Source organism: Primulina tabacum, chromosome 8, assembly GCF_025594145.1.
Source record: "Primulina tabacum isolate GXHZ01 chromosome 8, ASM2559414v2, whole genome shotgun sequence".
NCBI classification, from domain to species: Eukaryota; Viridiplantae; Streptophyta; class Magnoliopsida; order Lamiales; family Gesneriaceae; genus Primulina; species Primulina tabacum.
The window spans coordinates 19420102-19445008 of NC_134557.1; positions in this window are offsets into that span (position 1 = coordinate 19420102).

A 24907-nucleotide genomic window follows, 5' to 3' on the forward strand; every position below is an offset into this window, starting at 1 on the left:
GAAGGAAAAATCAGCAAGCTTTCACCCCTCGTCTCCCCGCCAACGTTCTTCACATCGCAAGCCATTTTTCGTGCATAATAAACGCCAAGGCACGCCATAAATCTCCTTTTTCTCATCTATCACACAATATTACATGTTTTCATTATGTTTGCATGGAAAATATGTTGGTCTTTTATTTATTTTCGTTTTTATGCCATAACATGTTATAACTCATGTTTTTGTGATCCAAAACATATGATATTTTTGCACAAAGGGGCTGCCATGGTAGGGGCATCATAAGGGACGATTTTCAGTAGGTTTAAGGGTCACAAGAGTCATGGAAAAAGGCTGGACAGAAGCTCATCTAGTACCAATAACGTGCATATTATCAGGACGAGGATCTAGATGCCAAACTTTGCTTCTTTCAAATCGATTAAGTTCCTCTTGCATAGCCTCTATCCAGTTGATATCATGCAGTACATCATCAATCTTCTTAGGTTCTAACTAGGAGACAAACATAGCATACATAAATTCATTAATCATTTGATTTCTAGTTCTAAGAGGAGCAATAGGGTTATCGATGACCAGCTCAAGTGGATGGTCCTTTTTCCACTGGAGACATGGTCCATATGGATCTGGCTCGGTTGGTTGTGTGATGTGATTTTCTTGTTCCAATGAATCTTCTTATATCTGAACAACCTCAGGTTGATATTTGTCCTCTGGTTCGTTTGTCTGATGAGTTTGTTCTTGAGCGGTTGAACTTTGCTCTGAGACGTGTTCACTTGTTTCTCTCAAATTTATTTCATCATCACTGCTTGGTTCAAAATTAGTAGCATCAAGCTTATTGATTAGATAATGAATAATGCTAATGCTATTGTCGTGACATATGGATGATTAATCAAATACAATATGTATGGATTCCTGTGAGAGTTCTTTTATTATAAACTCTATATGCTTTGATCACTGCTGAGTATCCCAAGAAAACACCATTATCGGATTTTATATCAAATGCAGTTAGGCGTGTCTTGCTATTATTATGAATGAAACACTTACAACCGAAGATGTGGAATTATCAAATTTCTGGCTGCTTGCCTGTCCAGATTTCATATGGGGTATTTTCATGACTTTTATTGATCATAGACCGGTTCTGAGTATAACAGGCTGTATTGATAGCCTCTGCCCAAAACCGTTGTGAAATACCGGATTATGCCAGTATGGTCCTAGATGCTTCCTTCAGTGTGTGGTTCCTTCTTTCAGCTACTCTGTTCTGTTAAGGTGATCTAGCAGCTGACAGCTCATGCTTTATGCCATGATTTTCGAGATAAGATTATAGGAATTGGTTCAGAAATTCAGTTCCTCTGTCACTTCTGATTCTGTCTACTGCTGTAATTTTCTCATTTTGAAGTCTTTTGAGGAGCTTGATTAGCTGAACCGTGGTTTGATCTTTGGAGCTTAAAAATATTACCCATGTGAATCTGGAGAATTCATCAATTACCACAAGGGTATATTTATTTCCCCCTAAGCTCATTACCGGTATAGGTCCGAACAAGTCCATGTGAAGAAGTTCCAGGGATCTAACTGATGAGTTTCTTCCTTTGTTCTTGAAAGTTGAGCGAACCTGTTTACCTAGCTGACAAGCATTGCAGATTATATCTTTGGCAAAAATAATGTTCGGCAATCCAGATACCAGTTTAAGCTTGCTAATGGTAGCAATGGATTTGAAATTAGGATTATTAAGTCGTTTATGCCAGAGCCAATTTTTATTACCATTTAAGGAAATGAAGCAAGTAGGCACCTTTAGACAGTCATCATTCCATTTTACTTTATATGTATTTTGCCCTCTATGACCGGTTAGCACCGAGTTACCTGGAGAAGTTTTAACAGTGCATATATGTTTGTGAAATTCAACGGTGTAACCGTTGTCACATAGTTGGCTTATGCTAATCAGGTTATGTTGGAACATTTCATGTTCGCAATCTTGATTTTGATATTAACAAAACTTGTTATTGTGTTTCTAACATATTTGCTCAAGTGTGAAGTTATTAAAACAAGAAGCAAGCCGAAACTGAATTCTGCACAAATTGAATTTCTGGCAAGTTCGGTATTTTGATGATATCTCTCAACTGGATGATCCAAATGACAATCCGCCAACGGGACTGATCAGAAAACTCAATTTGAAACAAATCTTATTTCACGTCAGTTCGAAAAATCGGATGTTATCAAGGTCTAACTGATCGCTGAATTACCGAACTGATTGCACGAAAACAACAATCAGTTGGGTATGAACAGTTGTGGTATTTTAGTCATATCTCTTAGCTCGGTCATCGAAATGAAGCGATTCAGTATGAGTTGGAAAGATAAGACGATGATCTACAAATCATATACAGAAGTTGAAGTCTGAATCAAATCCTAAGATGCTGATAAATTACGATGAAGCTACTGGTTCTACACAAACTAAAATTAGCTAGGCTGATTTCAGCACACCAACTGAAACTGAACCAGTTGAACTGAACCAGATCAGCTGAAACTGAACCAAATCAGTTGAACTGAACTAGACAAACTAAACCAGCTGAACTGAACCAAACCAACAGCTGACCAACTGAACTGAACTGAACTGAACCAGCTGCTGACCAGTTGAGTTGACCAGTCGGGCAAATGTCCAGCAAGGCGAATTTGACCGTTGCAATTCCAGAAACAGTACAGAAACTTTTCAAACGGTCATATTCTTGTGTCTAACATGTATATCATTGTTGGAGCCTATAAATACAACATATTGAAGATCAAACAAGAGCTTTTGAAGAGGATTCAAAGCATGGGCAGTTAGCATGAAGAAATTAGCCAGTTGAGAGCACAAGTCCTTGTGTGAGGATACATTTGAGATGTACACTGTAAAGGATAAATTCCTCACACACAATCATTCACAAATATATAAGAGAGTTGAACTTCAAAGTTTAGTTGAGTGAGTCTTCACAAAAAGACGTAATATAATGTGTTTGTAGTCTTTGCATATGAGACATTAAATAATATGCTGATTGTGAGGTGCTGCCTACAATCTTGAGTGCTAGGAGTTCAGTTTAGGCAGTTGGTAAGTCCTAGCTGAGTGTGTTTGTACAAAGAGATGTATAAATCAAAGTCTTCTAGTGAATCCTTCCCAAGGGGAAGAAGGGGTGACGTAGGAGCATTTGAAGTCTCCGAACATCCATAAACAAATTCGTGTCTATTTTTTATTGCATTTACTTATCATTTCCATTGTTCTAAGGATGCATTGTTGAAGCATTTTATGTGTTCTTCAAATACAAAATTATTGCATACCAAGTGTTTGATAAAATGCTTCAACCAAAATAGTTTTACTCATTCAACTTGCATATATTTTAAATGATTTACAAAATATTTAATCGGTTTCTACGAAAGATTATTTCGAGTGTCTTCCGCTTGGTTTGAAAACCAAACTCAATTTATTTCATCGGTTTTCAATATTTCAAGAACCGAGCTATTGTAGCTCAACGATTTATCCCCCTAATCGATCCTGTCAATTGGTAGCACACGTACACACTATTTTTCAAATTTTCATGGACTGACACGTGTCCAGAATTTGTACAGTCACTTACATATGTACTTTTCCCCGCTTCAATTCAGTTCTTCTTTACGCGAACTTTACTCTTCAGAGCAAATTCATATCCAGAGCTTTTACCTTGCAAGATTTCAGGCTTTCCAACCCTCAGAAATGGCAAATCAAGTTCCCGCACATATTCTGAATGTTATGGCTGTCGAATTTCAATCTATTCTATCAATCAATGATGCCGATGTCAAGAACGTTTTTCTGAAATTGGAAGCAGCCAGTTTAAAGATATTTCTGGGACAATCTTCTCAGGAAATTTATCCACAAGAGCTTCATGACTTCTACTCAACTGGCTACGTTACTGTTGATGGAAACGTCGCTGCTACTATCAATGGTCAGTTGCTGATCATTTTCGAAGAATCTTTCGGCGAACTGTTTCACTTGCCTACTGATGGGCTTAACAATTTCTCTGAGGTAAAAACCTCTAATATGAGGAAATGCAGTCACTACTGTCAGCTGATGGTCGGAAAATCAAAGTTTCCGATCCCAAGAAAGAGCTCAAGCCAGAAATTCAACTGCTGGCGGATATTTCAGCCAAAGGGATACTAGCCAAGGCTGGTTCATTTGCTGCCCTTACTCTTGAAAAATTTCAAGTCATGACGGTGATCATGGCTGAGAAAAAGGTGAACTGGAGGAATATTGTTTTCACCATTCTGAGAAATATGCTTCAGTCAACAAAGCAATCACGGGGATATGCCGTGCAAATCAGTTTTCTAGTGAAGATGAAGGGGCTAGTAAGTGATACTGCTGAGAAATCATCCAAGTTCAAAGTTTTCAATGCTAAGAATGTAATGCCACAAAAGACCAAATTGGACTTGTCACCTAAGCAGTTCATCCAGGTGAAAAAGGAAATTGGGATGGAAGGAGCTCCCAAATCAGTCAAGAAAGCAAGGAAGGAGGCTCAAAAGAAAACAATCAAGCGCAAGCTGATTGTCAGCGAAACTGATTCTGAGAGAACTCCTTCTCCCAAAGTTGTGAAGAAGCCTCGGATTTTGAAGACCAAGCCTGCTGCTGCAGTTGGAACCATCCCAACTGATCGCCTGATGCAGTCAGGAGCTGAACAGCCCACTGAAGGCCATTCCAACTGAACCCTCAACTGAGGACCAGTTGCCACTTTCTGCCATCTTGCCAAAGAAAAAAATCACTGACTAGTGACAAGAAGAAGCTTGCTAGAGTTAAGGCTCCACTAATCACTATCACTGGTTACTCTTCCTTACCTCCTCCCAGACCTAAGGGAATAGTAATCAGAGAGCAAATTAATGCAACAACAACAGGATTGAGCATTCCCCATATTCTAACTGATCCCAAGGGCAAAGGTAAGATGCAAGAACAACCCAGACCAACCAATGCGGTTCAAACGCACATTGATCTCATCTGGCAAGAGATCAACGAATTTGCCGCAGAGAAACTCAAGACCTACAATGGGTGGGTAAAATTCAGAACTCAAGTTTTTGCTAAACAGCTTCAGTCAAAGAATAAACCCAAGAAGTTTATTGCACTAGGGGCTGCTGTTATGAGAGTAGTCAAAGCTTCAACAGTTGTTCAGGCTCTAGCACGCAAAACTTATTTGTTTGATCAGTTGAGAGCCAAGAAGCTTCAAAAGACTGTTGCTGAGTTGCGTCAAAATTTTGATCCTTCTAGTCCAACTGCTGTCAATGACTCAGCAGTACACAGTCAACTGGACTCAGATCTTATCTGCTTACAGATGCAAATCAAGGATTGGGAAATGGATCAAGAACTGATCATTCCAGATACTGCACTAGACTTATCATCTGATGAAGAGCCAGCTGGAAAGTCAGTTCAAGAGTCACCCAAAGACTCGGCTGTTGAAGTATCTCAAAAGGAAACTGAACCTTCCTCATCAGTTGCTCCACCATCTTCATCTTCTGTTCCTCAATCTTCAACTGCTGATCCACCGCCATATACTGAAGCTGAATTGTCTCTGGCAAATCTAGCTGAGGTCATCAAATCAATCACCTCATATATTTAGCTGGAAAATTCTAAATCAGTTGAAGATGTGCTTAGAACTGAAGAACCAGCTGAGGAGCACAATTTTGATCAACCTGAACAGCCAGTTCCGTCAGAAGTTGTGACTGAACAAGTAGTTTTTGACCAAACTGTACAGACAGTCTCTCAACCAGCTGAAGAATCAGTTGTTGCTCCAACTGGAGAAGCAGTTGTCAAACAAACTGAAGAACCTTCTCCTACTTATGCTCTTCCATCTGTTTCGTCTCCTCCCCAAGACCGCTTAACTGAAGATATTTCAGAGGTAGCTGTGCTTATACCAGAACCAACTGATGGTGCGATAGTTGTATTTAATCAAGAACAAAGGGAACAGATTCCAGAAACTTCTGGAGCTATGTCTCCTAGAATTTCAGACACTGAAGCCCTGTTTTAAGAGCTTCAAACAGTTCAGTCGAACCTACTCAGTATGATGAATGCTATCTCTGCAATACAATCTACTCAGCTTGCACATACCTTGAAGCTCAATTCAAAATATGAATTTACAACAGGCAGACTGAATCGGCTTAACAAGAGTGTATCTGATCTTTTTATCCAAACTGAAGAAATCAAGAAAGATAGATTGTCAACTGAATCGCACTTCCAGACTCAAGCACTAGTCGGCAGGCGATTTGACTTTCTTGAATAAAAGGTCACTAAAAGAATTGATTTGCTGCAGGACATTATGATGAATGCAGTATCAAATATTGCAACAAACGTCCACATAATAACAAGAAAAGTGGATGTGCTTGACAAAAAAAGGGAAAATATTAAAGAGACAGAAGAAGACAAAGGAAAGAAAAAGAGTGTATGAAGATCAACTGACCTTAGTTGAATGGTTGAAGACTTGAAGATTTTGTATTCTTTAGAACACAAAGGAAAGAAAAATAATGTATGAAGATCAACTGACCTCAGTTGAATGGTTGAAGACTTGAAGATTTTGTATTCTTTATTCTTTGTACGAATCCGTACATAAGATTATATACTTATTTCATTCTTTGTACGAATCAGTACATTGGAAAAGTTATTTTATCTACAATGAAATTGAAGATTATCTCAAGTTCAGTTGATCAGTTCATACTTTACAAAGTCTTGTCAAACACCAAAAAGGGGAAAATTGTAGGAAACTTAATTTCGGTAGTTTGACAAAATTAAAGATAATATCTGTTGAACTAACTGATGACGAACTCACAAATTGACAATTTTCTAAACTGAAGTTTCCAGCCGAACTAAATCTACCGTGTCAATGGACTGATCAGTTGGAAACTGATCAGTTGAGATACTCAGTTGTAAGGTTACCCATCTACTTATCAGCTGATCTTTCAGCTGGACACGTCATCAGTTGAAAAGGACAATCAGCCGACAATAGTACAAAGCAGATTGTAACTCGTAGTGGAACGCCGCATTTCAGAGAATGCAGTGTATGAATGTCAGAAGAATGTTGACGTGGCAATCAACGGATACATAGATTCAAAATTACATTTATTTTTACCGTTGGAAGGAAGCCTATAAATAGGCGAGAAGAGCAGATGAGATACAGCGCTGAATAATACGATTCATTCATTCTCTAAAACTTGCTGTTATTCTGCTAGATTCATTACTCTCATTTCAGATTCAAAAATCTCACACATATTAGAAATATTTGTAGCATTTGAGGCTAATTTTCGAGCTTACTAGCACAAACACCTGTATTACTTATATCAGTTGTGCTAAATCCAGTCTAAGAACTGTGAAAATAGTTGTTAACTAAGAGTTTCAGTCTTGGCATTGTTAAGTCCAAACTGAAGTGGGTCTGTACAATTTTTGTATTGATCAAAGTCTTTTAGTGCATATCATATCCTTGTGATAGAAGGGGTGACGTAGGAGTTATTCAATCTCCGAACATCCATAAATCCTTGCATTATTATTTCAGTCATTTATTCTATCTTTCAGTCAGTTTACTTCCGCAACTATATTTAGTTAAATTAATTGTCATCGACTGACAAGATTCCTAAGTTTCAGTTTATCACAAAACTCATACTTCATTTGAAGAAGATTATAAAAAATCGTAAGTGTTTATTTGATATAGGTGGATTTTACTTGTTTTTCACATCATGTTTTGTCCCATTATGTTGCATTTATAGTTTAGATTGCATGCATTTTGTCACATTTTAGTATATATTATGTTTTATTATTAATCATATGTATCAGTGTGAAAATGCAGGAAATTCATGCAAAAATAAAGAAAAAAGGAATTAGTTGCGAAAGCCATCCGCCCGGGCGCCTCCAAGATGTGGGAAAAGAATTTTTGAGAGAGTCATCTTCCCGGGCGCAAATTCACATCCGCCCGGGCACGCCAAAGAAAAAAAAGAAAAATGAAATTTGCGAAGACCACCTGCCCGGGCGGAAACTTATATATAAGATTCCGCCCGGGCGCGTCAAAGGAAAATTAAAAAGCCGAATCTGCGAAGACCTTCTGCTCGGGCGGAAACCTATGTCCGCCCGGGCGTGATTGTATTTTTGGAAAATATTTTGCACGATTCCTTGCCCTATTTTCTGGAGGTAGATGATATGGAAGGGTGATGATGCAAGATTCAGACATAATTTCAGAGCCGCCACAAGCTTTGGAGATTTTTTGCGCCAGAAGTTGAAGATTTGAAGATTTTCGGGCGTCGTCTTTGCGATTTTCGTCATGCCTAGTGTTTCTAATCTATTTTTTACCATTCAAACATTGTTTTGTTTATTTTAATTATGAATTCTAGTTGCTAACTTCACATATTTGTTGGGATTTAAGGGGATCCTACCCCGAACTTTGATTTAAATTAATTCACATATCGATTTCTGATTTATCCTTGATTATACTATTGTTTTATCGTGTTGTTAGAGCGTAGCTAACTTTAACAACGTTTTTATATTGCGAGTGAATTCGAGAGAATAACTTGTGAAAGGAACGAGTAGTATAATCCGTGGATCTACAATTTACATAGATATATGAAATTGGATACACGCCGATAGTTATAGTCTTAAGGGTCGAAAACTAGGGGATTTCATATATCGACATGCAATTCGCTCTTGATAAATAATTAAAGACATTTAATTACTTCATTGAGTAGAATTAGTTTGGCATAGCCCAAGAGAGTATGTTCAATTGAATAGGAAATCCTGTCGGAAGCATATAATCATTATCGGACGAATTAATTAATTCACGAGGGGTAGGTGAACCAAAATTCCCAACAAATCCATTTCTCATTGAATTTTAATCAACCATTTTAGATATTACATTTCACTATCCAATTCTTAAATCATTTTATTTGCGTATTTATTTGATCATATTAGTAATAATCAATCAACCAATTTTTCGTTGCTAAAGATTTAATAACTGAAAATAATAATTGTCAAACACAGTCTTCAGTGGAACGATACTCGTACTTACGTACATTATACTATTACTTGACATCGTGCACTTACGATTAATTTTGAGCATATAAAACCATATTTTTATTAAGGTTCCACAGTGCAAGTTTTGCTCGATCATTATTCAACTCCCCCTTCTAAACACTTTTCTACCTATTAACCGATCCTATCAAGTGGTATCAGAGCATTGTTGAATCTTGTCTCAGAATATTCTCACTTACTACTGCTCAATGTGTCTTCATTCAACAAAATACCTATGCTCTCCAGAGAAGACTTTGATGATTGGAAAATTAGAATGCAGGCTCATCTAGCTGCACAAGATGCTGACATGTGGTATGTCATCACTGATGGTCCAATGAAGATTTTAAAAACAAACACTGCAGTTGCCATCACTGAAGGGGCACCCCAACAAATATAAAAACCCAGAAATGAATGGACAACTGAAGACAAAAGAAAAGCAAACTTGGATAATGTGGCCAAGGACATCCTATACAAAATGCTGGACAAAATCACGTTCAGCAAAATCAAAATGTGCAAAACAGCCAAAGAGATATGGGAAAAACTTATTCAGCTGTGTGAAGGAAATGAACAAACCAAGGAGAATAAGCTGTCTGTTGCTGTTCAGAAATTTGATAATATCAAGATGAAAGCAGGAGAGTCCATGCACGAGTATGATGAAAGAGTTAGCTGCATCATCAACGAATTGAATGCACTTGGAAAAGTGTACTCAAATAAAGAAATGGCACTGAAGGTAGTAAGAGGTCTTCCCAAAGAGTGGGATGTCAAGACCATGGCTATGCGTGAATCAAAAGATCTTAACAAAGTTGACTACATGATCTATTTTCTGATCTAAATGCATATGAATTTGAGCTACAAACCAGAGAAGGGGAACCTTCTACACTAGCTGCCACAACTGCTTTAACTGATGTCAGACAGGAACCAACTGGTTCAGCTGACAGATCTGCTGATCAACTTAGCAATGATGCCATCTCATTGTTTGTCAGAAAATTTGGAAGGTTCATGAGGAAGAATAAAGGAAACGTCCAAAAACAATACCAGAAGAACCAATCCAAAGAAGAATCCTATGTTTGCTACAACTGTGACAAATCAGGTCATTTCATAGCAGACTGTCCTAAGCCAAAGAAGGACAGTCGAGGATCAATTGAAAAAGCAAAGAAGCCGTATGAGCACAAAACAAGGACTAAAGATGACAAGCGATCATCCAAAAAGAAGCATGAAGTGCTCCTGGCTGAGGAGAGCAAATCAAAATGGGCTGAAACTGACAGTGATGAGTCAGAATCAGAAAGCCCCAGCAGCTCAAGTGATGATGAAGAGGAAATCAAATGCTTGATGGCAGATGATGCTAAACCGGAGTCAGCAAGTGAACATGTATTTGATTTTAACTCAACTAACTTCACTCGTGAGGAACTCATTACCACATTGCATGACATGGAAAATGACTATCACAAACTGGCTCGATCATTTGAAAAGGTCAAAGCTGAGCAAGATGATCCCAATGATAACAAAACTGAAACTGATAAGTCAGTTGAAGTGTTAAATTTAAAAGGGGAGATTGCCAAGCAAAACGCTGAACTGATCAAGAACGAAGCTTTGATATGTCAGTTGAAAACTGAGATTTCAAAAAATTCTGAACTGATTCAAGCTTGGAACAAGTCCTCAGTTACATTAATTGAAATGCAGAATGCTCAAAAATCAGTTACTGATAAAACTAGTTTAGGTTTTAACAGTCATGTTGAAAACTCTGCAAGTTATAATCAGCCAAGGTTGAATAATAACAAAGGAAAGTACATTACCTTTGTAAAGTCAACCATGATAAATGAACATTCAGAACCAAGTAAACCAACTGTTCAATCGACTGAGAATAGGAACAAAGGCAAACGATATGGTATTGGATATAGCTCAGAGAGTTCAACTTATACAAGAAACTGGTCTCCTAAACGATTCAGTTACAAATATCAGCACTCAAGGAATGGCTATTACAACTACTACAAATGTAAGCCAGTTCAAAAACGGTATCAAAAGAACAGTCAGTTGAAAAAAGGAATAACTCAGACTGTCTCATCCTCTCACCACACACATACAGCTAAAAATTCGAGAAAAACCATTTGGAACACAGAAACTGGGAAGTCAGTTAGACTGATCCAAGTCTGGGTTCCGAAAAGACTAATCAGTTTAGGACCCAAATGAATAATGGGTACCAAAGTTATATAATATGTGTGATTGCAGGTAACTGGTACAAGCAAAGAATCAACTTGGTATCAGAGCGAGTTGTTCTTGAAAGAACATTGAATCTGATTTTGATGTTTAAAATTCAAAAATTTCAGATTTTTTTTAAACATATATATGCAAAACTGAATTTTCACGCAGCTTGCAGCGACCGTGGGAAAAATTACATATCTTCTTGCTCGAGTGTTCAAATGACGAACCGCTTTTTGCGTTGCAAACTAGACTCGTAGAGGTTTACAACTGCCTCATATTCAATTCGGACTGTGAAAACAGATATTTCAAGCTTTTGTGATCAGAATAGATCTCAAACTTCTCACCGTACAGATAGTGTCGCCATATCTTCAATGCAAAGACGATGGCTGCCAATTCAAGATCATGAATTGGATAACGAGATTCATGAGGTTTCAGCTGTCTCAAGGCATACGCAATCACATGCCCCCGCTGCATCAAAACACAACCCAATCCGCGGTGAGATGCATCACAATAAACAACAAAATCACCAGTACCTGACGGGATAGTCAACACTGGAGCACTGGTCAATCTCTTCTTCAATTCGAGAAAACTGGTCTCACATTCCTCAGACCAAACAAATGAAGCATTCTTCTGAGTTAACTGTGTAATCGGTTTTGCAATACTCGAAAAATCTTTAATGAATCGATGATAATATCCTGCCAAACCCATACAGCTGCGTATCTCTGGTACAGATGTCGGTCTCGGCCAAGAGATCACCGCCTCAACCTTACTGGGATCAACGGATATCCCGTCTCCGGATATAATATGCCCCAGAAATACCACCTGTTTCAACCAGAACTCGCATTTCGACAGTTTAGCATATAGTTTCTCTGCCCTTAAAATTCTCAACACAGTTCTTAAATGCTCAGCATGCTCCATCACATTCTTTGAATAGATCAAAATATCATCGATGAAAATAATCACAAAATCATCGAGATATTTCTGAAAGACACGGTTCATTAATCCCATAAATACTGCTGGTGCATTGGTCAAACCAAATGGCATGACAATAAATTCATAGTGTCCATACCTGGTTCTGAATGCTGTCTTTAAGATATCAGAATCCCTGACTCTCAGTTGATGGTATCCAGATCCCAGATCGATCTTGGAATACACTGAAGAACCCTGCAACTGATCAAATAAATCACCAATACGAGGCAATGGATATTTATTCTTTACCGTTGCCTTATTCAGTTGCCGGTAGTCGATACAAAGTCTCATCGACCCATCTTTCTTTCTCACAAACAGTACTAGAGCACCCCAAGGAGATATACTCGGTCTGATGTAACCCTTGGCCAATAGATCCTCTAACTGTTCTTTCAACTCTTTCAACTCAATCGGTGCCATCCTGTACAGAGCCCTCAAAATCGAAACTGTTCCTGGCATCAACTCAATGCTGAAGTCTATCTCTCGAATCGGAGGTAATCTAGGAATCTCGTCTGGAAAGACATCAGCAAACTCACACACCACTGGCAAGTCCGCCAATGATGGGCTCGACTTCAATAAATCAACTGAATAAACCAGGAATCCATCCGCTCCTTTCTGCAACAATCGAGTCATATTCATAGCAGATATCAAAGGAATTCTAGCACGAGATCCCTTACCGTAGAATTTCCACTCCTCAGCCATTTCAGGTCTGAATCTCACTATCTTGTGGAAACAATCAACTGTAGCTCGGTACTTGGTCAACATATCGATACCGATAATACAATCAAAATCAGATAAACCAAGCACAATACAGCCTAACTCAATCATATGCCCATCGTACTGCAGTATACAAGATTTCACAGACTTCACCGATATCAAACATGTCCCTAACGGGGAAGAGACAGACACTACCGCAGGCAATGACTCAATAGTTAATGTACGACTCAATGCAAACCTTTCAGAAATAAAAGTATGCGATGCACCAGAGCTATAGTGCTTGATTTTAGCACTAATTGGCAAGATGCATTGCCTCTTTGTGAGTTTTCGTACAACAACATCTATCAAACGAGTATTGAGATGGCACCATTCGAAGCGTTGTACGGAAAGAAATGTCGATCCCCTCTTTATTGGGATGATATCTCTGAAGTTCCTGAGACTGGACCTGATATGATCAGAGATATGACAGAAAAAGTGAAACTAATTCAGAAGAAAATGAAGGCAGCACAGGACCGACAAGCCAAATATGCCAACCTTCGACGTAGACCGTTGATATTTGAGGCAGGAGACAGAGTATTTTTGAAGATTTCTCCATTCAAAGGTGTGGTTAGATTTGGGAAAAAAGGGAAATTGTCTCCACGATATGTTGGTCCATATGAGATTCTCGAAAAGATAGGAGATCGTGCCTATCAACTCGCCTTGCCGCCTTCATTATCAGGGATACATGATGTCTTTCATGTATCTATGCTGCGGAAATATCTCCCTGATGATTCTCACGTTATTCAACCAGACGAGACTGAGCTGGATGAGACATTGAGTTATGTCGAGAAACCGATTCGGATTATCGATCATAAAGAAAAACAGCTCAGAACAAAGACGATTCCTCTTGTGAAAGTTCAATGGACTCGTCAGGGCATTGAAGAGGTATAAAATTTGTAGCCTAGTTATGCTCGAGAAAATATAATTTATTCGATGAAGGAAGAGCATATGTGCTGCTGCAGAAAATGAGCCACAGAGAAAATTGGTTAGTTATCCATCTTTTTTTATAATTTTCAAAAATTCAAAAATATAGGGGGAGAACTCATTATAATTTTAATGAGTAAATTATTTTTAAATATTGAGGGGGAGAAAATTTTGTGCTTAAAATATTTTTTTTAAAAAAATGACTTTTTGATTCACACAAAAAGGGGGGAGAATGTTAGTTGTGTTTCTAACACAACTTGGTATTAACAATCTTGATTTTGATATTAACAAAACTTGTTATTATGTTTCTAACATATTTACAAAAGTGTGAAGTTATTAAAACAAGAAGCAAGCCGAAACTGAATTTCTGGCAAGCTTCGGTATTTTGATGATATCTCTCAACTGGATGACCGAAATGACAATCCGCCAACTTGACTGATTAGAAAACTCAATTTGTAACAAATCGTATTTCACGTCAGTTTTGCAAAATCGGAAGTTATCAAGGTCTAACTGATCGCTGAATTACCGAACTGATTGCACAAAAACAACAATCAGTTGGGTATGAACCGTTGTGGTATTTTAGTCATATCACTCAGCTCGGTCATCGAAATGAAGCGATTCAGTATGAGTTGGAAAGATAAGATGATGATCTACAAATCATATTCAGAAGTTGAAGTCTGAATCAAATCTTAAGATGCTGAAAATGACGATGAAGCTACTGGTTCTGCACAAACTAAAATCAGCTAGGCTGATTTCAGCACACCAACTGAAACTGAACCAGTTGAACTGAGCCAGACCAGCTGAAACTGAACCGAACCAGACCAACTGAACCAGCTGAATTGAACTGAACCAGCAGCTGACCAACTGAACTGAACTGAACCAGCTGCTGACCAGTTGAACTGAACGACCACTTGAGTTGACCAGTCGGGAAAATGTCCAGCAAGGCGAATTTGACCGTTGCAATTCCAGAAACAGTACAGAAACTTTTCAAACGGTCATATTTTTGTTTCTAACATATATATCATTGTTGGAGCCAATAAATACGACATATTGAAGATCAAACAAGAGTTTTGAAGAGGATTCAAAACATGGGCAGTTAGCATGAAGAAATCAGCTAGTTGAGAGCACAAGCCCTTGTGTGAGGATACATTTGAAATATACACTGTAAAGGATAAATTCCTCACACACAATCACTCACACATATACAAGAGAGTTGAACTTCAAAGTTTAGTTGAGTGAGTCTTCACACAAAGATGTAAAACAATGTGTTTGTAGTCTTTGCATATGAGACATTAAACAATATGCTGATTGTGAGGTGCTGCCTACAATCTTGAGTGCTAGGAGTTCAGTTCAGGCAGTGGGTAAGTCCTAGTTGAGTGGGTTTGTAAAAAGAGTTGTATAAATCAAAGTCTTCTAGTGAATCCTTCCCAAGGGGAAGAAGGGGTGACGTAGGAGCATTTGAAGTCTCCGAACATCCATAAACAAATTCGTGTCTATTTTTTATTGCATTTACTTATCATTTCCATTGTTCTAAGGATGCATTGTTGAAGCATTTTATGTGTTCTTCAAATACAAAATTATTGCATACCAAGTGTTTGATAAAATGCTTCAACCAAAATAGTTTTACTCATTCAACTTGCATATATTTTAAATGATTTACAAAATATTTAATCGGTTTCTACGAAAGATTATTTCGAGTGTCTTCCGCTTGGTTTGAAAACCAAACTCAATTTATTTCATCGGTTTTCAATATTTCAAGAACCGAGCTATTGTAGCTCAACGATTTATCCCCTTAATCGATCCTGTCAGGTTATAACACATGTTTTCTACCATAAGTACATCTTTGATAATGATCTTGCCATGTATAATCTTACTTTTTCCCACAACTTTACCTTTAGAGTTATCACCAAAGGTGATAGTTGGTCCTCTGTAGTTAACAATTTCTGATAAAAGGCTTTTATTCCCGGTCATGTGTCTGGAACAACCGTTGTCCAGGAACCAAATCGACTCTTCCAAGTTCTTTGTATTAAATGCCATTTCATCTGAGAGTTCTGAATCTTTATTAGCCATGAGACATTTTACCGTCTCATCTTCATTTTCACTTGTAGATTCTTCAGAGATGAATTTTTCTGAATCTGAGTTAGCCCATTTGCTTTTGTCCTCTTCTGCTACTAGAACTCGTTGACTCTTCTTTTTGGTGAACTTTTTATCATCTTTAGACCGTCTCCTGTCAACCGGTCTCTTTTCATCCTTTCTTGGCCTGTTTCATTCTGCAATAAAATGCCCCTTTTTCCCACAGTTAAAGCAAGCTTGACCATCATCAATATGGTTCTTTTTAAAGTAAGGTTTGTTAGTCTGAGATTGATTCTTACGCATGAATTTACCGAACTTTTTAAGAAATAGGGACATGGCTTCATTGCTTAGTTGCTCAGCCGATTTCTTAGGTCTTTGTTTGTTGGGAGGTGGATGGTTCCTCTTCAGTTCGTATCCCAAGTTCGAACTCATATGCTTTAAGATCAGCGAAAAGATCATGGAGTTCTAGTTTATTCAGATCCTCCGAATTTTGCATTGCTATAGTTTTTATGTCTCATTCTCTGGGAAGAGCTCGCATAACCTTCAGGGTGATTTCTCGATTGGAATATTATTTTCCCAAGGAAATGAGTTCGATGATAATACTGCTGAACCGTTCGTCAAATTCTGCAAGAGTTTCTCCCGGCTTCATCTTTGCATTATCGAACTTCTGGATAGCAACAGTCAACTTATTTTCTTTATTCTTATTGTTGCCCTCACATAGTTGTGTGAGTTTTTCCCATATTTCCTTTTTTGTAGTGCAGGTCTTGATTTTGACAAACATATTTTTGTCCAAGGTCTTATAAAGAATATATTTTGCTACGTTATCGAGATTTGCCTTTTTCTTGTCCTCAGCTTTCCATTCAGAACGGTGCTTTTCCACCATTTGGGGACTACCTTCAGTGGTAATTGCAGCTGTATTTACTTTTAAGATCTTCATTGACCTGTCAGTGATGACGTACCACATATCCTTATCCTGGGCTGCTAGATGAGCCTGCATACGAATTTTTCAATCGTCATAATATTCCTTTGAAAAAACATAGAGATTTTGTTGAAAGATGTCATGAATATTTTTTGGGTATCGATGTTTGAGAAGATCCTGCTCTGATACCACTTTTTGGGATCGGGAAAGAGTTTAGAGGGGGGAGGGTGAATGAACTCTTTCAAATTTTGCTTTCTAAAATTCGTTTTCAACCGTTTTGAAGCGGTTGAAAATTCTTTTCAAACTTATTAGAAATGCAAATCACTGTAAAGTGCGGAAAAACAGTTCAAGATTTTTAATGATAGCTTAAAACTTGTTGGCAAACTTATCAACAAATATAGTGAAAACTAAGTGCTTGCAGGAAGTAGAGACACAAGGTTTTTATGGATGTTCGGAGATAAAAACTCCTATGTCACCCCTTCTTCTTCTTTAGGAAGGATTCCACTAAAAGACTTTGGTTTTACAAAAACTCTTTGCAAGAGTCCACTCCAATCAGGACTTATTACACTGCCTGTTTTGGAACTCTTAGTGATCACTTTACAATTCTGGATTTTAAGAACACTCGGTTCACCAAACACCACAACTTAAAAAAATAACTAAAAGGTTACTGATATAAGTAAATAAATTGATTTAGTAGCACGAAGATGATCCTAGAATGATCAGATATCTTTCTGTTCAATGCGTGCTTATGAGCAATGAAGTGTCATATATCTTTCTGTTCAGTGCGTGCTTATAAGCGATGAAGTGTAGACTTTTGAGTGCACTCTGAATCTTTGAAGTATGCAAGCTTGTGATGATTTCATTGTTGTGAATTTGATAATGTATCGCATGTGTAGTCTTACACACTTCGTTCTCTATTAATATAGGCGATCATTCCAATGGTCGAAAGGATTGAGTAACGTTAACTTGTAACAGAGAGAAGCTGCGTCACTATCAACTGCAACTGTATTTAATGTTCTTCAAATATGCATTAAATGTTCTCTTTGCTGATATTGCCTTGAGCCCCGTTCTTTGAAGAGTTGCTACAGAGTTTGATAGGATCGATTAACGTATCAAGAGTGTTTAGAAGGGGGGTTGAATAAAGACTCACAATTAAAACTGATCTTTTCGAATTTTGAGTTCAGTTTGATGACAAACTGATTCTCGGAATCCTGCTGGTCAATGAAAATCAGTTAAACTAAAGTAGTTGCAGAAAGTAACTGACTGGAAGATAGAATACAAAACTGAAATAAAATACACAAGGATTGTTTCTGGATGTTCGGAGATTTCAATTACTCCAACGTCACCCCTTCTATCTCAAGGATAGGATTTCCAATAAAAAACTTTGATCGAATACAAGATTTGTACTGACCCAGTTCAGTTTGAACTTATCACTGCCAAAAGCTGAAACTCTTAGTATTACAAAATATTCTCAGTGCGTAACTGATCTTAGCATTATCGAATTTAACGATTATTACAAAGTGCTAGTGAGCTCAAATTGTAGCCTTGACTGCTACGAATAAACCAAGTAAGAGTGAGCTAAGATTTTGACAGAGTAACAGCAAGCTTTGAATGGAGTGATCTTCTTCTCTTCTTTAGCTGTTCTTCTGTCATATTTATAAGCCTCCCTTCCAACGGTAACTTGAGATATATTTGAATCTTTGTATCCGTTGATTGCCACTTCATTATTCCTTGGTCATTGTTTGCTTCATTTATTGTAATGCGACGTCTTAACTGCTTTAGCTGAAATGCGTTGTTCTAAGCTGTATTGATTGAAGTGTAGCGTTTCATATTCAGTTGCAGTCTTCTATGTCTCTTTGTCGGTTGAATGTTCTTTCCCGAGACATGTTCAATTGAAGGATGCTTAGCTTAAAAGCATACGGCTGAATGTATCAACTGATCGGTTTCCAACTGATCAGTTTTCTTTATTAGATCTGCTGATTTCAGTTGTTAAGTCCAGTTGCTGAATATAATTGCGCGTATCAGTTGGTTGATCAGTTTGTCAAACTCCAGAATTTAGAGTCTGGTTTTCAACAATTTCCCCCTTTATTGTGTTTGACAAAACTCAGCAAGTAATAATAACTGAATACTGAACTTTATATGGATAAGATAAGATCTGAATTTCTTGATCTGATAGAGGTCTTGATTCAATAACAGCTGGATCTAATAATCTGATTAACTGCTTTTTAACGAGATGGTTTCTTCTGCTGTTTCTCAAGATGCTCTTTGATTTGGTCCCCCTTTTTGTCAAACAAATCTATCTTCACAGATAATCTTCGAACGTCAGTGGAAAGAATTTTGACATCTGAGGAGATACTTGAGACAGCAGATTGTAAAAAAGTCTGCAACAATTCCATTTTATTAGAAACAGAAGTTTCCAATCGCTCAACTCGTTGAGTGATTATATCCTGAGTTGTATAGAGACTTTGAGCTAGACCTCTGTTATTCTTCATCTCAAGCACAGTTCGGGTAAAAGACTCCATGGTTGCTTGAATGTCTTTCAGTTTTGCTGAATCAAATTCAATTGAAGAATCCAATTTGACAGTATGAGACAATTGTGTGGATTGAATTTTCTTGATTTCAGTAATCATCTGCTGCATATTCTGGATTTCTTCAAGGACAAGATCCATGTCTGTGGATTGAAGATGAGGTGACTCATCAGATGTTCCCTGTGTTTGATCTTTAGAGGCTTGATCAGAAATTACTAGAATCCTGTTCTGGACTTCAGTTTCAGCAGTTGTAAGATCAGGGACTTCTGATTCAATGACTTCTTCTGCAGTCTGAGTTGTAACTACAAAAATTTGTGCCTCTTGTTGTTCTTGCACCAAATCTGGGGCTTGCTTTTCAGTTGGAAAGTTTTCAATGATTAATTGAGTTTCCTCCGATTCAGTTAGTTCTTTTTCTGAAGTTTGGATGGGCACTTCAGTTTGTTCTTCAGTATCAGCAGATATTTCTTGCTGAATTAATTCTTCAGCAACAAGAGGCTCAACTTGTTCTTCAGATGATATCTGAACCTCTTGTTCTGGTTTCTCAGTTGAAGGAGCAACTGATTCAGAATTTATTGCTTCTAGCTGAGCTTCCAGGGCTACTGTCTGAATGATTTCATCAATATTGGAAAAAGTTAATTCAGCCTCGGAATACATGTGTTTATCAGCAGATGATTGTGGCATATCCTGAACAGGTTCTTCAGCAACCGGTTGTGGAGGTGGCTCTTTCTGCTGGGAGGAGAATGTATCTTCTTCTGTTTTTGAACAGGAGGATTTTTCAGGAAAAACCAATTCCTGATCATGTTCCCAAAATCTGATTTCCCTTTGTAGGCCACTAAGATCTGAGTCCAGTTGGGTGAACATAGCTCTATCATGATATGCAGTTGGACCTATGGGATTGTAGTTGGATTTCAGCTTTTCAACCATTCTAGTCAGCTTTTTGGCTCGAATTTGATCAAAGAAATATTTTTGCCTCTCCAATGCCTGCGCAATAGTAGCAGCTTTAACTATATTCAACACAATCGCTTCAAGTTTAATAAACTTTTTCAGTTGGGATTTGTGCTTCAGCTCTTTGGCAAAAATCTCAGTCCTAAAACACTTCCAACTATCAAAAGATTTTAGTTTCGATGTGGCAAATGCATTTACCTGTTCCCAAACTAGGTCAATGTGAGTTTGGGTGGCATTAGATGGTCTTGGCTCTTCAACTAGCGTGCCCTTTCCTTTTTCAGTAGTGAGAATGTGAGGAATATCCAAACCAGAGTGAGTGGTGTCCACTTGTTCCTTCAATATAACGCCTTTAGATCTGGCCGGAGGCAAAATGGTAGGTCGATTTACATGAGTCAAGGGAGCTCTTACTTTAGCGGGTGCCTTTTCTTTAGTAACTGAATCATCAGGTGGAACAACCTGCAAAGGGATAGCCTGAATAGGTTGTTGGGCAGGTGATTGAGTCAATCTCTCAGTTGGAATGAATTCCACCGCTGTTATTGGTTTAGTTCTTTGCGTCCTCGGTCTCTTGACAAGCTTAGGAGAAGGAGTTTTCTCCGAATCTGATTCACTGATAATCAGTTTTCGTTTTGCAGTCTTCAATTGGGCCGAAGTTTTGGCTTTCTTGACTGGTGTTGGAGCAGGTGGTTGCGTCCCAACCTCCTGTTTGGTTTTCAAAAGCTGTTTGGGAGAAATGTCCAGTTTGGTCTTTGGCGGCAAGATGTTCTTGGCAGTGAATACCTTGAACTTTGATGATTTTTCAGCATTGTCAGCTACCAATCCCTTTAGTTTCAGAAGATAACTGATTGGAATAGCAAAGCCTCTTGATTGTTTGGTAGATTGAAGCATATTCCTCAGAATATTGAAAATAATATGCCTCCAGTTAGCTTTCTTCTCTCCCATGATGATGGTCATCACTTGGAATTTTTCAAGAGTAAGGGCAGCATAAGAGCATGCCTTAGCCAATATACCCTTCGCAACAATGTCGGCTAATAACTGAATTTCTGATTTCAGCTCTTTCTTTGGATCAGAAACTTTGATTTTCCGCCTATCAGCAGACAGCAAAGATTGCATTTCCTCAATGTCAGATGTTTTGACTTCAGAGAAGCTGACGTACCCATCAGTTGGCAAAGAGAAAATTTCTCCGAAGGCCTCTTCAGATAGGATCAACAACTGATCATTGACAGTTACAGAGATACTTCCATCAGTAGTGACAAACCCCTTCAGATAGAATTCATTTACTTCCTTGAGGTATATCTCCTGCGAAGATTGTCCCAAAAACATCCTGAGACCAGCAGATTCAATCTTCAGAAAGACGTTCTTAACTTCAGCTTCTTGAACTGATAAAACTGAGTCAAAATCAATGTCCATAGCGTTCAACACGTGAGCTGGGATTTGATTCGCCATTTCGAAAGATAAAACGATCTGAAATTCGTAAAAGATAAGCTCTGGAATTAGTATGCTTTTAGGAACTGATTGTATTCGTAAGAAAGAAAACTGAATTGAAGCGGGCATAGTACATTTGTACGTGACTGTTCAAATTCGGGACACGTGTCAGTCCATGAAAAAATTTGAATAAAAATTTGTGTACGTGTGCTGTAAGCGTGTGTGCAAAAAAGTGAGCCGTTTAAAATAGGCCACGTTATGAAACTGCAGTCACGTTAGTTGATTTGGAATATAATAAGTTTTTTTAATTTGTTAACTTTTGTGAGAAAATTTGTAAAATATCCAGCTGAACAATCAGTTGGGAAACTGATTCATTTCAGTTGAGAATTCACAAACAATTGTCCTCTCAGTTAACCTCTTCAAAACTGATATTCCCCCTTAATCGGTGCATAGAATAATTAAAGTGACGATATAAAAATAAATTTAAAGGTCAGAAAGATTATCGTTTTCTGAAACGTTTACGGCCCTTCAGCTTCCATGATTTTTGGCTATAAATAGAAGTAACACGGTTAGTTTCAGTCATATTGGTGAAAATATTCAAGACAAAAAGAATGGCAGATACGAGTAGCTCGAGTGCTTCGCCGTTTGCTCTGGAGACCAGGAAGGCTGTTATAGAAGATGAAGTCTTCTATAAGAGTCTTCACTACTGGGAAAAGTTACAGAAGCTTGAGTTCCTGTATAATACTGGAGAGGCTACCACTCCCGAACTGGTGGCAGAGTTGAAAAGAGTGCGGGAGCACTTGAACATAGCTGTGTGGGTGGACATCTTTAAGGATGGTCATATCTATCAGCTAATGCTTCGAAAGGAACTGAAAATCCTTAAGCGCATAGCTGTTTCTCAGAGTTTTGTCAAGACATCTACCGCACCTTTATCCACTTGTTTGAAAATGTGGATAATTGTTGTAGAGGAAAAATATGATGATGTAATCCGTGCAAACGTTTATGGTTGAATGAATTATTTATATGAGCTTAATTTTGTTTTTCTATTTCCTGCAAATGATAAATTTCATCAGTTGTTATATATGAATTGCGAACTTAAATAGATGAACTGATGAAAGACTAACTTATATAAGTTGACTATGAACTGAAATCAGTTAAGCATTAAGTAATAAATGACAAACTATCTGGGTAAATGAGAAAAACGCTTCGGTGGACTTGAGACTCTTTGGTTTCTTCAACATTTAATGTCATCTGTCTATAAATAAGACGAGAGAGATAAAATGTGAGACAATAACAGTTCAATATGTCGGATTCAAGTAATTCTGATGCATGCAGCAGTACGCATATTCAAGTTACTGAACAATTAAGTCCTTATTTAGAAGAGTTGAAGAAAACGATGGAGGAATATGTCTTGACGAAAGTGATGTCAACATGGTTCAAAATTCATGATTTGCAGATGATAAGTAGTAGTGGTGCTGCTCCTTCTCGTGCTCAAGCAGCAACATCAAGAAAATACATTGATCGTTTTGAAGTCAGGCATGTTACAGACCTGGTTGATGACAATGTTCTGTTACAAGCAATGCTATGGAAAGAATGGCATGTGATTGAGAAGATTTATACAACTGAATCATTTTCTAGAATCCGAATTTATGAGTTGAATAATTGGATTACAGAATGGCAAGATTCAGTAGGTCCTAAGTTATCTTCTGTAAGATGAAATCGATTTTGTTCTTAATAAAATATCATTTCCAATTTGTTGTGTGTTCTTATTTTCTGCAAAGAATTTTATTAGTAAAAACAGCATCAATAATAATTTTAAGACAAGCCAATTAAACCAAGAATATTGCGAAAGTAAGAAAACTTAGTCTTGGGTAATGGTTTGGTGAAGATGTCAGCTGCTTGTTGCTCAGTTGAAATATACTCCAGTCTAATGTCCTTCTTCAAAGCATGATCTCTAATGAAGTGGTGCCTGACATCTATATGCTTGGTCCTTGAGTGAAGAACTAGATTATAGGTGATGGCAATTGTGCTCGTATTGTCACAAAATATGGGCGATTCATTTGTAATTACTCCATAATCTCTCAGTTGTTGCTGGATCCAGATCAGTTGTGCACAACAACTACCAGCAGCAAGGTATTCTGCTTCAGTTGTTGAGGTAGCTATTGATGTCTGCTTTTTGCTAAACCAAGAGATCAGTCTGTCTCCTAGAAACTGACAAGATCCACTTGTACTTTTACGATCATGCTTACATCCTGCATAATCTGCATCTGAATATCCAACTAAATTGAAAGTAGAGTCTTTAGAATACCATAACCCAATATTTTGTGTACCCTTAAGATATTTCAAAATTCTTTTAGCAGCTGAGAAATGTGATTGCTTATGATTTGCTTGAATTCTAGCACACATACAGACAGCAAATACAATATCAGGACGACTGGCAGTTAAGTACAACAATGAACCTATTAAACCTCGATATAATGTCGCCTCAACTGATATTCCCCCTTGATCAGTGTCCAATTTTATTGATGAGCTCATGGGAGTATTTGCAGCTGAACATGATTCCATGCCAAAATTCTTCAGCAGCTCCTTTGTATATTTAGTTTGACTGATGAATATACCAGTCTCCAGTTGCTTCACTTGCAGTCCAAGAAAGAATGTCAGTTCACCCATCATGCTCATTTCAAAATTATCCTGCATTAGCTTAGCAAACTTTTCGCATAATTTGGGATTAGTTGACCCAAATATGATATCATCAACATAAATTTGAACTAATAAAATGTGATCATTCTTAGCAAATTTGAACAAGGTCTTATCAACTGATCCAATAGAAAAATCATGATCAGTTAGAAATTTTGAAAGAGTTTCGTACCAAGCTCTGGGAGCTTGTTTAAGACCATATAAGGATTTGTTCAAATGATATACATGATCAGGAAAGTTGTGATTTACAAAACCTGGGGGTTGTTCAACATATACTTCCTCTTGTAGTTGACCGTTCAAGAATGCACTCTTTACTTCCATCTGATAGACCTTGAAGTTCTTGTGTGATGCATAAGCAAGAAAAATTCTGATTGCTTCCAGTCTTGCAACTGGAGCATACGTCTCATCATAGTCAATTCATTCTTCTTGCCTATATCCTTTTGCCACTAATCTTGCTTTGTTGCG